The sequence below is a fragment of the Lygodium microphyllum genome, chromosome 8 (genome assembly GCF_053477565.2).
Source record: "Lygodium microphyllum isolate KBCC chromosome 8, Lygodium_microphyllum_v1.1.10, whole genome shotgun sequence".
Lineage (NCBI taxonomy): Eukaryota > Viridiplantae > Streptophyta > Polypodiopsida > Schizaeales > Lygodiaceae > Lygodium > Lygodium microphyllum.
Genome location: NC_141142.1, coordinates 2,987,640 through 3,001,027, shown reverse-complemented (window position 1 = coordinate 3,001,027; position 13,388 = coordinate 2,987,640).

Genomic DNA, 13,388 nt, shown 5'->3' with positions numbered 1-13,388 from the left:
CTTTTGCTGTTGGGGATTCACCTCTAGCAAGTTGGTTTCCCAGATCCAGCACTACGGTGGCCTTCTCGATTGTGTATCTTACATACTCATTCCAGTCGACCTCTTCTGGTGCATTGGCCGTGAGGCTTTCGAGCACATGCACATTTATTCTGTCCATATAGGCAGTGTATCGAGGCTGGAGAAGAGGGTGTGCATGACTTTAGCACGCATGCAGATTTCATCATCAGGGATGTCCTGGATGTTGACTCCGTCGTTGGATCGCACCTGGTTCCTGTCCATTTTTAGCATGGCAAAGACATCCCTTTTTGGTCTCTTTACGGCCCTTGATTCCAAGCCCAGTGCCTTTTCTACTAGTTCCTTGCTTAAGGGCACCCTGACTTGCCTGGCAGCATCCCCCCTTCCCACAGTCACCGTGGCACTCTTGGAGGCAGAGTCGAAAGTTCGTAAGAACTCAACACACTTTGCATGATCCACCCTTTGCTCCGGCTTCTCCACATACTTGGTCATTTTGCACTTTTCTATGACTTGCTTAGCTACTTCCTCTGTTTCCACGACCCTGGATAGGTTATGGACAGTTCGGAAATTCAGCCATCCGTAAGCTTGAATTTCGAGATTCAGTATGTACTTTTGCTTTTCTTCTTCCGTGAAGGGAAGCTTATAAGCGCGATCTTGATGAGCCATCTTGGGTTCCTGCCCAGCAAAAATACTTTTTATTAATCACAAGTGGAAAAGGAAAACATGGCTAAATGAAGCTAAGCATGAAAAATACGCAAAACAGGAATGCAAAGAACTTGAAAAATTTTGCTAACTAATTTTTATTTTTATTTTATTTTTATTATTTTTTTGATCACTGAGTTCAACCTTTCAACAATTATTTATGCCTTCTTAGCCTTATTCCTCCCCCTCGGAAAGATGAAAATCCTTCCTAGGATTGAACGAAGTGGTGAGGATATCAAAGGTGATTGTGATGGGGTGTTTTGGCCAACAGCCACTCATAAAATGCAAGGTTGTACTCAAGTTGAGCATGACGATCGAGTTCACAGGGTTGTATTAGAAACTTGGGAGATATAGGTCAAGACATCGTGAAAAATATCTCCGGTATTACGGCGGCTTGCAACGTGCAGTTCTTCTTCCGTAAGGAATTGGTCAATGTAAGGATGGGCTAGGACCTGGTCATCTAAGTGTTGGTTCCGGGTAATGGCTAAAACTCTAAATGAAAGAGGTGCCACATAAGTAGGATCGTACTCAATGTTCTTGATTGCTCTCCTTTGTTCAGCATTTATTATGATACGATAGCCTTTCTTTTCCCATTGGGTCTGCAAAGTGAACCACTACTGTAAGAATGAGGAAGTTGAGCTTGCAAGTTGCGTGAGCTCATGTAATTCTTGTTCGGGAGCAAAACGAGGAGGCTTACGATATGAGGTGATTAGTCACCTGAGAACAGCTTGTTCCTTTGAGATTTCTTCATTTGCTATTAGTTCAGCAGTAATCTTGGGGAATTTGATGGTCATAAACTCATATTCCTCCCAAGTGCATGGTAATGCACGAACATCGGAAGCAAGTGGTTCATCAAGAAGACCTAGGTCCAACCGCTCATAACTCCTAGCAAATGTGGTGAAAGTGTGGTCTAACACCTTAATGCAGGTCATAAGGTCATCTCCTAAAGTTTCAGTAAGGTCTTTAGCCAAGGAAAGGAAAGATCGTACCGCATAGGAAGGCCTAAGACCTGCTCGTGGTGATGGTGTAATTGAGCTGGACAGCAGTGACTCCATTACTGGTATCATGGGTGTGGCTTTGCACTCCGAAGCACTTTGAAGTGCTGTAGGAAGCTCTGGTGGCATGGAAGTTGTGCTGGGTTCTGAGTGCACAGTCATGGAAGTATTTAGCTCTTTTGAGTGAGGTAAGCTTGAGGCTTTTAGCGATTGCTTTGGTCGATAAGTTAGCTGGGACTTATTAGTCACAACCGGTAGTGGTTTGCTAACTATGGCCCGGGCACTATGTTTGCAAGCCTCTCTCACTAGAGTGAGGTTGCTTGGAGATGAGCCTTTAGACTTGCCATTCTTAGGCACCCAAATCTAGGGGTTGCCTTCATTGTAGCCTTGCGCTCGCAAGAGATCCTTGGGGATCCATCGCAGCATGGTTGTGTGCCCACGTGGATAGCGTCCAAATTGCCTCTTAGGCCGTGATGACTGATTGTTTTGGCGTTTAGAAGCACGTTTGGGTGGTCTACCCGGAGGTGGTCTTTGCTGCTTTGGCACCCATATAAGCTTAGACTCCTTGGCCTTGTGAGCACTCTTGGTGGGTTTGGGTCTAGGGTCTAGAGTTGGGAGTGAGACTTTAGTGTCCTTCTATGTAGACTAGAGCATAAGTGCGGTCGTAGCGATTCCTACCGGTGGCTTCACACTGTTGAAAGGGTCAAAATAGCCCTTGCTGAAAGTGGTCACTATGCGCACATTGCCTATAGCAAGATGGGTGCGATCTAGATTATAATCCACAGTACAATTCGTCTGCTTCTTAAAAGTACGATCCAATAGTGACCTACTACCGGCCCCTTTTGTGTTAGGCAACACATGAAAGAAAGCTGGTATACATTCGGACTCGATAGAAATGACCACTTTGCACTTCCCTAAGAGTGTGTAAGCATTGCCACCAAATGGGGTGAGTTTGGCATTGGTGGGCTACATTTTAGGTTGACCAATGCGTGTCCAATGGTCATGCATCAAGATATTGTAATCGGCACCTTTGTCAATCAAAGCATCAAAAGAATAGGTCTTCTCCGCAGTGACGGTGATTCATAAGTAGGCGAGTGCCACTGCTTCTTCATCTTGATCTGTTATTTCCATAATAGTAGCCACGCAGACGTTGATAGGGGCTCCCAACATAGGTGGCTCATGCAAGGGTGGGAAGGAGGATAGTATTTTTTTATGCGGCTGCCATTGAAAAAGCCAATTCCTTCGCCTTCGAGCGTCTCGAATTCAACGTTGCCCGTTCAACTAATTGTGCGTACTTGGAAAGGTCCCAGTCCATGGAATTTCATTTTTTGTTTGTGACCCTTCACAGAGTATAGCAGAACAAGATCCCCCTGATCAAAGTCGCATTGTTTGACATGCTTGTCAAACCACATTTTCCTTTGTGCTTTCTCACAAATCAGTGCATGGGTGGCCAAGAGCCGGGTTTCCGTGAGACGTTCTAGCTCTACCAAGCGATTTGTCCAAGCGTCTCTTCCCTCCCAGCGCTCCTGCATTGCTATCCTTAAGCTAGGGACAAAAAACTCTAAGGGCAGAATGGCCTCCATTCCATAAGTCAGCCTAAAGGGCGTCTGGCCTATAGCCGTTTTATAAGCCGTACGATAGGCCCATAAGGCCGCCATTAACTTGTTGTCCCAATCACTCCGAGATGTAAATACCACTTTTGTGAGTACATTGACTAGGATTTTATTGGTGGATTCTGCTTGTCCGTTAGCCTGAGGGTAATAGGGCGAGGATTTTCTGTGAATGATTAGAAAAGTAGAGAGCAGATGCAATATCACCTCATTAATGAAGTGTGTGCCCTGATCACTGACTAATTCTATTGGACACCCAAACCGTGAAATGACCTGCTCCCACAAGAACTTTGCAGTGGTTCTACGTCATTCTTCCTTATAGCTCTTGCCTCTGCCCACTTCATTAGGTAATCAGTTTTGCCACTATGATGTAGCGAGCCTGAGAGTATTGTGTCATGCGACTGATAGGTCTAATGAAGTCGATGCCCCATTTTTCAAAGGGTTGTCGGGCTATGACAGGGGTCAACTCCATTTTATCTTTGCGCACGGGCACCTTGGTTCTTTGGCATTCGTCGCAGCGCTTCACAAATTTAGCAGCATCACAGAATAGGGTGGGCCACCATAGTTGAGATTGCAGCACCTTTCGGGCTGTTGTATCCCCGCTAAAGTGTCCTCCAGCGATTCCGCCGTATGCTTCTTTCAATGTATCGTGCATCTCGTGCTCACACACGCATGTGCGCAACAAACCATCTTGTCCTAACCTATAGAGTTGGCCGGCTATTAATTGGTATGGTTGGATTTTCAAAATAAGTCTCCTCAGCCTGGCCTTTTCAATTGGTCTCTTAGGTAATCTGTTCTCTAGCACCACTGAACTACATCATCAGCCCAATATGGCATCAAATCGGCTTTAAACAATTCGCTCTCACTAGACAGGTTAAAGAGATGAGCATCTGGTAAATCGTCAGGTATGCCTTGTCCAGCGGCTTGTCCTGTGGGTATGCGGGACATATGGTCAGCCATGTAATGCTGCTTTCCTTTGTGTACCACCACGGAGAAGTCAAATTCCAATAGGAGAAGTAACCATCTGGCTATGCGTTCTGTAGCGCAAGGCTTGTTCACGAGATAGAGCAAGGCTTGATGGTCAACAAAGAAGACAAAGGGAGTGGCCAACAGATAATGTCTAAATTTCTTTACAGCAAATACCATGGCCAACCCCTCCCTTTCTGTGGTGGAATAATTCATCTTGGTCTCTGTGAGCTTCCTGCTGGCAAAACTCACCGGATAGTCTAAGTTATGTTCACCAGGCTAGCATAACACGGCCCCAATAGCAAACTTAGAGGCGTCTATGTGCACATGAAACGTTATGTTCCAGTCTGGGGCTCGTAAGATTGGTGCAGTGGTAAGAGCCTTCTTCAACTCTTCATATGCGCGCTAGCATTCCTCAGTCCACTCGAACACGATCAACAGCTTGTACAATGGTCTAGCAATAAGTGATTGCGTAGTTTAGTACAAAGCGGCAATAGTATCCAGTATGTCCTAAGAAACACTGAACTCCCTTGTAGTTATTGGGTGGCGAAAGGTCGACAATGACTTTGACTTTTGAAAAGTCCGTGGCGATACCGTTCTTAGACACCATGTGCCCTAGGATACATCCGTGTTTCACCCAGAACTGGCACTTAAGGGGTTCAACGAGAGGTTGTATAACCGACACCGTTCAAAGACAGCTCTCAGTTTCTCTAAGTGTTTGGCCCAACTAGAGTGTACACATAAGTCATCTACAAACACCTCTAGTTTGCGCCTAAGCATATCTTTGAAGATAGTGCACACTAAGCATTGGAAAGTCGCAGGCGCATTCACCAGCCCAAAGGGCATGACGATGTAGGTGAATACGCCCCATTCTGTGGTGAAGGTAGTCTTGTGCCTGTCATCAGGGTGCCCTTGCACTTGATTGTAGCCTGAGAAGCTGTCCAGAAAACTGTAGGCCTCTTTCCCTGCTACCCTCTCAAGCATGTGCTCGATGTATGGTAAAGGGTAGTTATCCCTCTTCGTAGCGGCATTAACTTTCTTGTAATTAAGGCACACTCGGATTTTTCCGTTGTTCTTCATCACGATCACAATCGGTGATACCCAATCCGTGTGCTCAATCTCATATATGAATCCCACCTTCATGAGCTTATCAATTTCCTCTTTTACTGCATGGGCGTGTTTGGGATTCATGGGGTAAGGTCGTTGCTTTGTTGGCACTGTGTCAGGGACCATTGGGATATTATGAGTCACAACCCTAGGGTCGACCCCTTTAAGCTCTTCCAATGTCCAGGCAAATACATCAATATACTCTTGCAAGACTGCAACAAGTTTGGCCTCCTCATCCTCGGTCAAATCGTCTGCAATGAATACAGGTCTTGGCTTTTTGCCTTCCCCAGCCAAGTTGACTTCCTTGACTTTGGCGGGTCCTTCGATCGATTCACTAGTTTGGCCTTGCCTCTTTGCACCTAGTAGAATCACTACTCTGTCACCCTTTTTAAATTTTGTAAACTGTTTGGGTAGATCATGCGATTTCTTTTGCCTCTCTGCTTCTGAGCCCTTTGCTCTTGTCCTGGCCTCCTCCTTTAATCTCCTGTGCCTTAGGTGGACTGGCAAGTCCCCTTTTGTGCGTTTGACCTTAGAGGGTTTGGGTATCGCGGGGTCACTCTCAGTGCTTACTTCCGACTCCGAGTTAAATTCGCATCCCTCACTCAAGGAAGGAGTTTCCCAAGGGAGTCATAGTTCAGTAGGTGCCTTCATCTTGAGCACTGGGATCACCCATGGTCGTGCTACTCCGGCTTGCTCGTAATCCACGGCTCCCATGTGTTCTAGCCAGGATCTATCGCACTCCATCCACATGACTCCTTTTTCACTCCAATTCATCCTTCCCTTCCTGGGTCTCGGGTCAGCCTTGATTTGTTCTATCGTTCTCCCTTCTGTGTCATACTCTACTGTATCTATCCCTTCCTCGCTTTCATCTCCTGTAGAGTGGCAGTCCTCATATTCCTCGTCATCAGAGTCTTGCTCTTCAGACCATTCATCATCGCTTAAGCTTTCCTCTTCAGTCTCCTTGTCGTCAGCAACTAAAGCCTAATTGTATAACAAATTCAAATCGTGGACTTTGGTCCATTTCCATTCTGGCTTAGTCAACAGATCACGTAGAGGCTTTAGGTTGGCAGCCAAGTTGCCCTTTAGTGTGTCTGTCAGATACTCTACAATTTCGTGAAGCTCTAGCTTATTGCTGGGGATATGGAATGAAACAGGTTTCCTTGGGTTGAGTGAGCTTCTTGCCATCATGCAGAGTGGCACATTTGGCTCCTCTATTGGCATGGTTGCGGCTTTAGTAGCCTACCGATATAGTTCTTCCTCATCTGAGAATGGTATGTCAATGGTTGCCAAGACGTGCATCCAATCCCACTCATCCTCAGGGCAGGGAATATATTTAGTGGGTGATATATAGGGTTTGTTCATTTGAGTATCGCCTTTCAGCATGGCTGAGATGGCATTTAGGTCAATAGGGGTCGTTTTCCAAGTGTCCATCTCTACCCTTACTGCTTCAGTTCTGCTCCCTAGGAAGATCAAACCATTTCCCCAATCTTCAATGACTCGAGCGTTTCTCATCCAAGGTCGGCCTAGCAGTATGTTGTAGTCCACTCCCTTCATGACAATGAAGTTCACGGAAAACTGCACACCTACAATCTTTATTGGCTAGTTCTTTAAGACTCTGAATGGCCTTACCTTCATTCCATTTGCTAACGTGACATTGAACCTAGCAGTCTCTACAGGAGGGTTTCCCCATGCCTCTAAAACTGCATGGCTCAGTACGCTAACACCAACACATGTGTCTACAATTCCTTTCCGCGTCATATCTCCTAAGGCTAGAACTGGTAGGACTGCATGCATTTTAGTGCCTTCCCAGAAAGCATTGATGTGCAATGACTTAGGAGTTGAGTGTAGAGTTAGACTTGGGATTTGCGTAACTGCATCATGATCTTGCTAATCAGCACCCGTAAGTCCTGTGTGTCCCTCCACCAAATCTTTTAACTCCTGCCACAAAGAAGGATTCTGCCTAAGTAGGTCTTCTACGCTTAGAGTTACTAGGGTGGACAACAAGGTTGCAAGGAGACTGCTGGGCTCTTGTCTTCCCCTAAGGCTAGCACTCCTGGGCCATACATTCTGTCTGCCCTGGTAAGCCCCCCTTTGGCCTTGCTGCTGAGTTGCCCCCTGTGGCAAGGATACACTTTTAGTTTGTGGTTTTGTGGGTGAGACTGGTGTGCTCACACTGGAAAAATCGTCCATTGGATCTTCTAGTATGGGTTCAGCATCCTTGAGGTGCTCATGGGCATCCTTGACCCACTCCTTGACTTTGGCTATAGCTTCGAGTTGTCGTTTGGGATGGGGATATTCCCCTACCTTGGCACTCCCTAGCTCAGTTGTCTTCGGGGCTGAGGTCTCTGCCTTTGCATCCAAGACCTTCTTTCTGGCAGGCAGAGTCGTAGCACTCTCGGTTTTTAGTGCGACTTTAGCTTCCGATCTCTTCTTCTTCCGCCTGCAGCTTTTCTTCCCTATTGAGGCTGCATCAAGATTGCTAGGTCCTGGCAGAGAGATGCCTGCCTGCCTTGTTTGAGCTCGCATCATAACCTATAGTGGGATAGGTGTGTCCTCACTATCAAAGGTTTCCACTCCAAACAGCCCCAGTATGTTGGCAGAGCTAGCTGATGGTTTCGTCCTAGGACAATCAGGAAATAGGTGAGTGATCCCACATTCTGTGCATCGGAGATCCTCTTTGTCCCTGTTAGCCTGTTCCTTCTCTGGGAAGCGTGATGAAATGTGGCCTGAATGACCGTAGGTCCAGTATGTGATCGGATCTTGGCTTGGCCCTCCAAAGTCTCTGCCTCTTCCTCTACCTAATGCCATCACCGGCACCGGCCGATAGTCCATCAGGACTGGGTTGCCCTCCTCTTCATAGGATATGTACGGGTTGACATACGTTTCCTCTTCACTAGGCTCTTCCACATAGTGAACTGGAGCATCGCTCGATGGGTGGGTTACAAAAGGTCCTGGTGGTCTTGGTATACCTATTGGGTTCATCTCCAGCCTAGGTATGACAGGTCTTGAGTCATTTGGTCTAGGGAGTGCCAATTGGGCTCCCCTCCCAAAGAAATTGGGTGGTCGATTACCTAAGTACGGAGGATTGTACTGTTGTGCATATGGGAATCTCCTCGGCATCCTGCAATGCAATGCATCATGCCCGAATCTACCACAATTTGAGCATGGCCTAGATCTAGGATCTTGGCATTCAGCTGGGAGGTGATTGCTGCCACAGTATATACACTGTACCTGCGATTGCACAGGCTTCCTTATCAATTCTTGCAGTCGCACAATCTCCATTCTCATATCTGCCATCTCCTGGCCTTGGTCCATACTCTTCCCCTTTTCCTGCACACTAACGGTTGCTTTTTCTCCCGAAATAGTTGATCTCTCTGGATCCCTCTGATTTGCACTTTCTCAGCTGGTAGTCCTCATGCTTCGTTCCCTAAGCTGATCATCTACACGTATTGCCTCTTCGAAAACTCTAGCTAGCACGTCTCATTGCAAGGTAGAGTTACTGGCCAAAGCCTTGTAGAGCTCCTCACTCCGAATTCTGTTCATGAATACTATAGACACTGCCCTCTCAATTGGTTGTTCATTGGCAGGGATCCTTTTGAATAGGCTATGCACATGAGTGACGTAGTCCCTGACGTCTTCCTTCTCCCTTTGGTTGATATTCATCAACCGGACGATGAGGTTGTCAGAATACCCTACCTCCGAGAATCTCTTGATGAAGAGGCCCTTAAGGTGAGCAAACTTTGTACGTTCTGCATCATCAAGGCTAGAATACCAGATTCTCCCCTTATCGCCTAAGCACAGGCCAAAAGCTTGAGAGTGTTGCGCAAGGTCAGTAAGACCGTTTGCTTCGCATACTTGCTCGAATTGCTCCATGAAGCTGTATGGGTCACTGCTAGGCTCATACTTCGCTAGTTGTTTTGCTACGATAGGGATTCTAGCATGCCCTTTAGCCCCTTGCGTGATTCCCAATCCCGAGGGTAGTGCGGTGGCTAGGGCTATAGCATTCTGCTCAACGAACGTATTGTCCATGAGTCGCTTGGCTACAAGTTTGCTCAATGTCATGTCAACCTCTGCTACCCGTTCCCTCTCTTCATTCAGTCCAGATTTGGCTGCCCCAGCTAGGTCTAGCACCCTTCTAGCCACGTACATATCTACGTCTTGCTGTAGCTTTCTAGCCCTTTGCTCGTGGTTGTAGGCAATTATGCCTTCTAGCGCTCTCCTGATTGCTCTTCTCTCTTCTTCGAGGCTTGCTACCACTTCTTCTACAGGTTTGCCCTGGATCACAGTCCTAGTAAGTAAATCGTAGTCATGGACTAGTTCCTGTACTGAGACTGGGAATTCTCCTAGGTCTAGCCTCTCCTCGGTCGCCTCTTGATCCTGACATTGTTTCTGCCTCCAATTCCACGAGGCCGTCGATCAGTTCGAGTAGTTTTGGAAGTGCCTGATCCTCTATATTGTCGTCTTCTAGATCCTCGCGTCCACTTAACGTCCTCCTGGGTCCTAACCCTATTTGTCTACTAAGTCTTGGGGTTCACTCCTATTGGTGGGTTCCTTGAATGATTATGTTCGAGTGTATCCCTTGTTATTACAACCAATCCTCACTCAGTGTGGTGTCTGTGCATTCGGTGTGAAATCAGGCTTTCTGCTCTTTCAGTGCACAACCAATGTGGTCTATTGTGTGTGCTGGATTACGGCACTCAAGTGCGATGTCAATGCTACCTTCAGCTCTTGGCCACTAGGTATGAGGTCAGCACACGGCTGCCTGGTTAAAATCTGGGTCTCTGTTGCATCTCTCAGGTATGTGGGGGTCTGATGTCTGGTCTGCAGTTGCGACTAGGCTGCGTCAACACACTCTACTAGGTTTCCTAGCCACACGGCCAAGTTTTCTATGATTTTCTCGCACCTACAAGGTCGCACTAGTGTTGGCAACACGGGTTTGGGCTTAAATTATTAAAATAATGTCAAGAATGCATTCGGCCAAAATTGGCCCGAATGGCAGGGTCCGAATCCCAGAATCGGCGTTTGAATCGTCGAAGTCCGAATGTCTCGTTCGGCCGAGCCGAAAGCCGAATGGCCGAGTCTGAGGGCCGAAGTTGAGTTGGGCCAAATGGCCGAGTTCGGGCGCGCCGATTCGACCGTCCGAACACCGAATGGCCGAATCCCGAATTCAGAGGGGCCGAACCGCCGAAGCCCGAATGATAAGGTCCGAATGGCTAGATGGCCCGAAGGTGGCCCAAAGGCCAAATTCCGAAGCCCGAAGGCCTTCGTTTGGGCGGTCCGAAGCCCGAATCCCGAATGGCACGGTCTGAATGCACGAAGGCCGAACGTCGAACCCTAGGTTCGAGGCAGCCAACTGCCCGATTCTGGGGTTCGAGCATCCGAACGCGTCGGGATCGGCACACTTTTGACAATGAAAATGGTGCCGAATCTAGTGTTTTGCTGATGATTAGCTACTCTAGGTTGTTAAATACACAGAAGGGCATGCCGGGAAGAGATTTGTATATCTGTAGCACCCCGAAAGTGTGATCGAAGGGCGTCCGCTGCTCTCCTATGCCTGTAGCTCTCTCTCACTCTCTCTTGCTCTCTCTCAACTATGTCAAAATTCAAATGAGCTCTTCTCCCCTTACCCCAGCCTTACATAGCATTGCCCAACCACTCCCTAACCTTAGAGCCTTTCCCTGTTGTGATTTTCCCCTTAAAAACACGATTTTTGCCTTCTTTTTCTTATTGCAACTAGATTTATAGCAGCAAAAACCCTACCCTTTCAGCTTCGAATCTTAATCCTATCCTATCTAATGCTAACAAAAAATCACCAAACCAAGCATAAGTTGTATTTACCTACTCAAGCACTCATCAAAAACTCAAAATACTTACTTGTTCTAACGATTAAACCTCCTAAATCTCCTATCTATCTCAAGCACCGTTTCGGGAAAAGGCCCTACTCCTATGCTCGATTCGATGAGCGCGGCGCTCAAGGCTCGATTTCGTTGGTCCCGGAAACGGAACTAAAATGGAGGGGAGCTACAAGCTCTACCCTGAGACCTATGGACCGCTTATTGATCAAGTGTTTCAAGCCGAGCGGCCATGGCTACCTCTCACATAGCCAACGCGCCATGCCTACCTTACGAGTGTAGTGAGCTTACCTTGATGCTCGATCGAGTACCCTCCTCTCTCTTGCACACCGGTAGCTCCACGATCCTTGTGGCAAGCTCAAGCAACCTCAATCCCTCTCCCATGAGCTCCATCCTCCATAGCCGTGCGCGCAAGAGAAGAGAAGAGAAGAGGAGATGGTGAAGAGCTTCACCCTCTTGATCCTTCACTCCCACACACTCACTCCCTCACACTCCCTCTCTCAAGAGCACACACAAGCAAGAAGAAGAGGAGAAGAGAAGAAGAAGAGAGCCACTTTTTGCCACACACAAGAATGAGCTTCTCATTCACTTTTGAACTTTATATACATGCCCTCTCTTCTTTGGGCGGTCATCCCCTTTTTTACAAGGCCAGCCATTGGCCTAAGCCCATTTCTCATTTCCCACCATTCTAATTTATCATATTCCAAATTAATGCATACAATTTGCACAGGAGCGAGCCTGGCACTCTTTTACAAGCATTTAGGAGCGCTTCCACATTTAATGGTGCGCTTTTTACTCTTTTGCTTTCTCGGGGCGACACTGAGACTTTCTGGGGGTCGTGCCTGAACATTTAAATTTTTCAGGGTCTGGTTACCGGTCAAGGCACCTTTTCCTTCTTTTATCCTACGCCTTTTTTGCTATTTCCTTTTTTCCATTTTCCCGCTGCTCTGTGCTGCAGTAAACCCGCCTTTTCCTTTGCCTCACAGGCTTGGCATTAGGCTTTAGGTCAATGTGATGTTGATATACTGTAGGATCAATCCCATTTAGATCTTTGCAGGGCCATGCAAACACGTCTAAGTTCTTCTTCAAAAGGTCATGTAGGACTGACAACGTCTCTTCTAGAAGACTGATATCCACCTTCATGTCAAGAATCGCATGGTGGGGGCACTTGCTTGAGCTGCTCACCAAACACACAATGTATACATATGTGAAAGCTCACTCAAGAATAGAAGAAGAGAGATGGAGGTCAAAAATTTTCTTGTTGATTTCTTCTTCTTCTTCCACACACTATACAATGTACACGAAGTATAGATAAGATACAATAGAAAGGAAAGTGGCCTACTAAGTCAAACAGTGCATAATATACTACACTAATCGACTGGCGCTATACCTTTGCTAGATGTAGGTAGGTGTAACAAACTAAATATAATAAGTGATAAGTCAGTGGCCATGCGAGTATCATAATGACCACCAATGTGCTAAGTGTAGACGTGCATATCCATCTAGCCAAGCAGTCCATCATTAATGTCCACACGTGTTGAGCTTGCCATTTCAACACTCCCCCTCAATCTCAACTCTATCTCTACAACTCCAAGTAAGATTCGGAACTTTTGAAGCTTCTCTACACCCAATGCCTTTGTGAAAATGTTAGCTATCTAATCATGTATGTGCTGACATATACCAAGTCAATCTCATCTATAAGTACCTTCTCTCTCACAAAGTGGTAGTGCACCTCAATGTGTTTTGTCCTAGCATGGAAGATTGGATTCCTAGCTAGTTGTATGCTGCTCATGTTGTCACAATGAATGACAACTGGACCATATCCCTGCACATCTAAATCACCTAATAACCTTAGCAACCATACCACCTCACATGTTGCCATAGTAGCACCTCTATACTCAGCCTCTATACTTGATAAAGGAACTGTAGGTTGCTTTTTGTTGCTCCATGTAACTACTGTACTACCACATGAAAACATGAATCCACTAATAGAACTTTTTTCTGACATGCTACCAGCCCAATCTTCATCTGTGTATCCAAAGACCTGTACATCCTTACTAGCCTCATAAAAAAGTCCATAATGTAAAGTGGACTTCGCATACCTCAATATATGTCTAATTGCATCCAAATGAGGCTTTCTA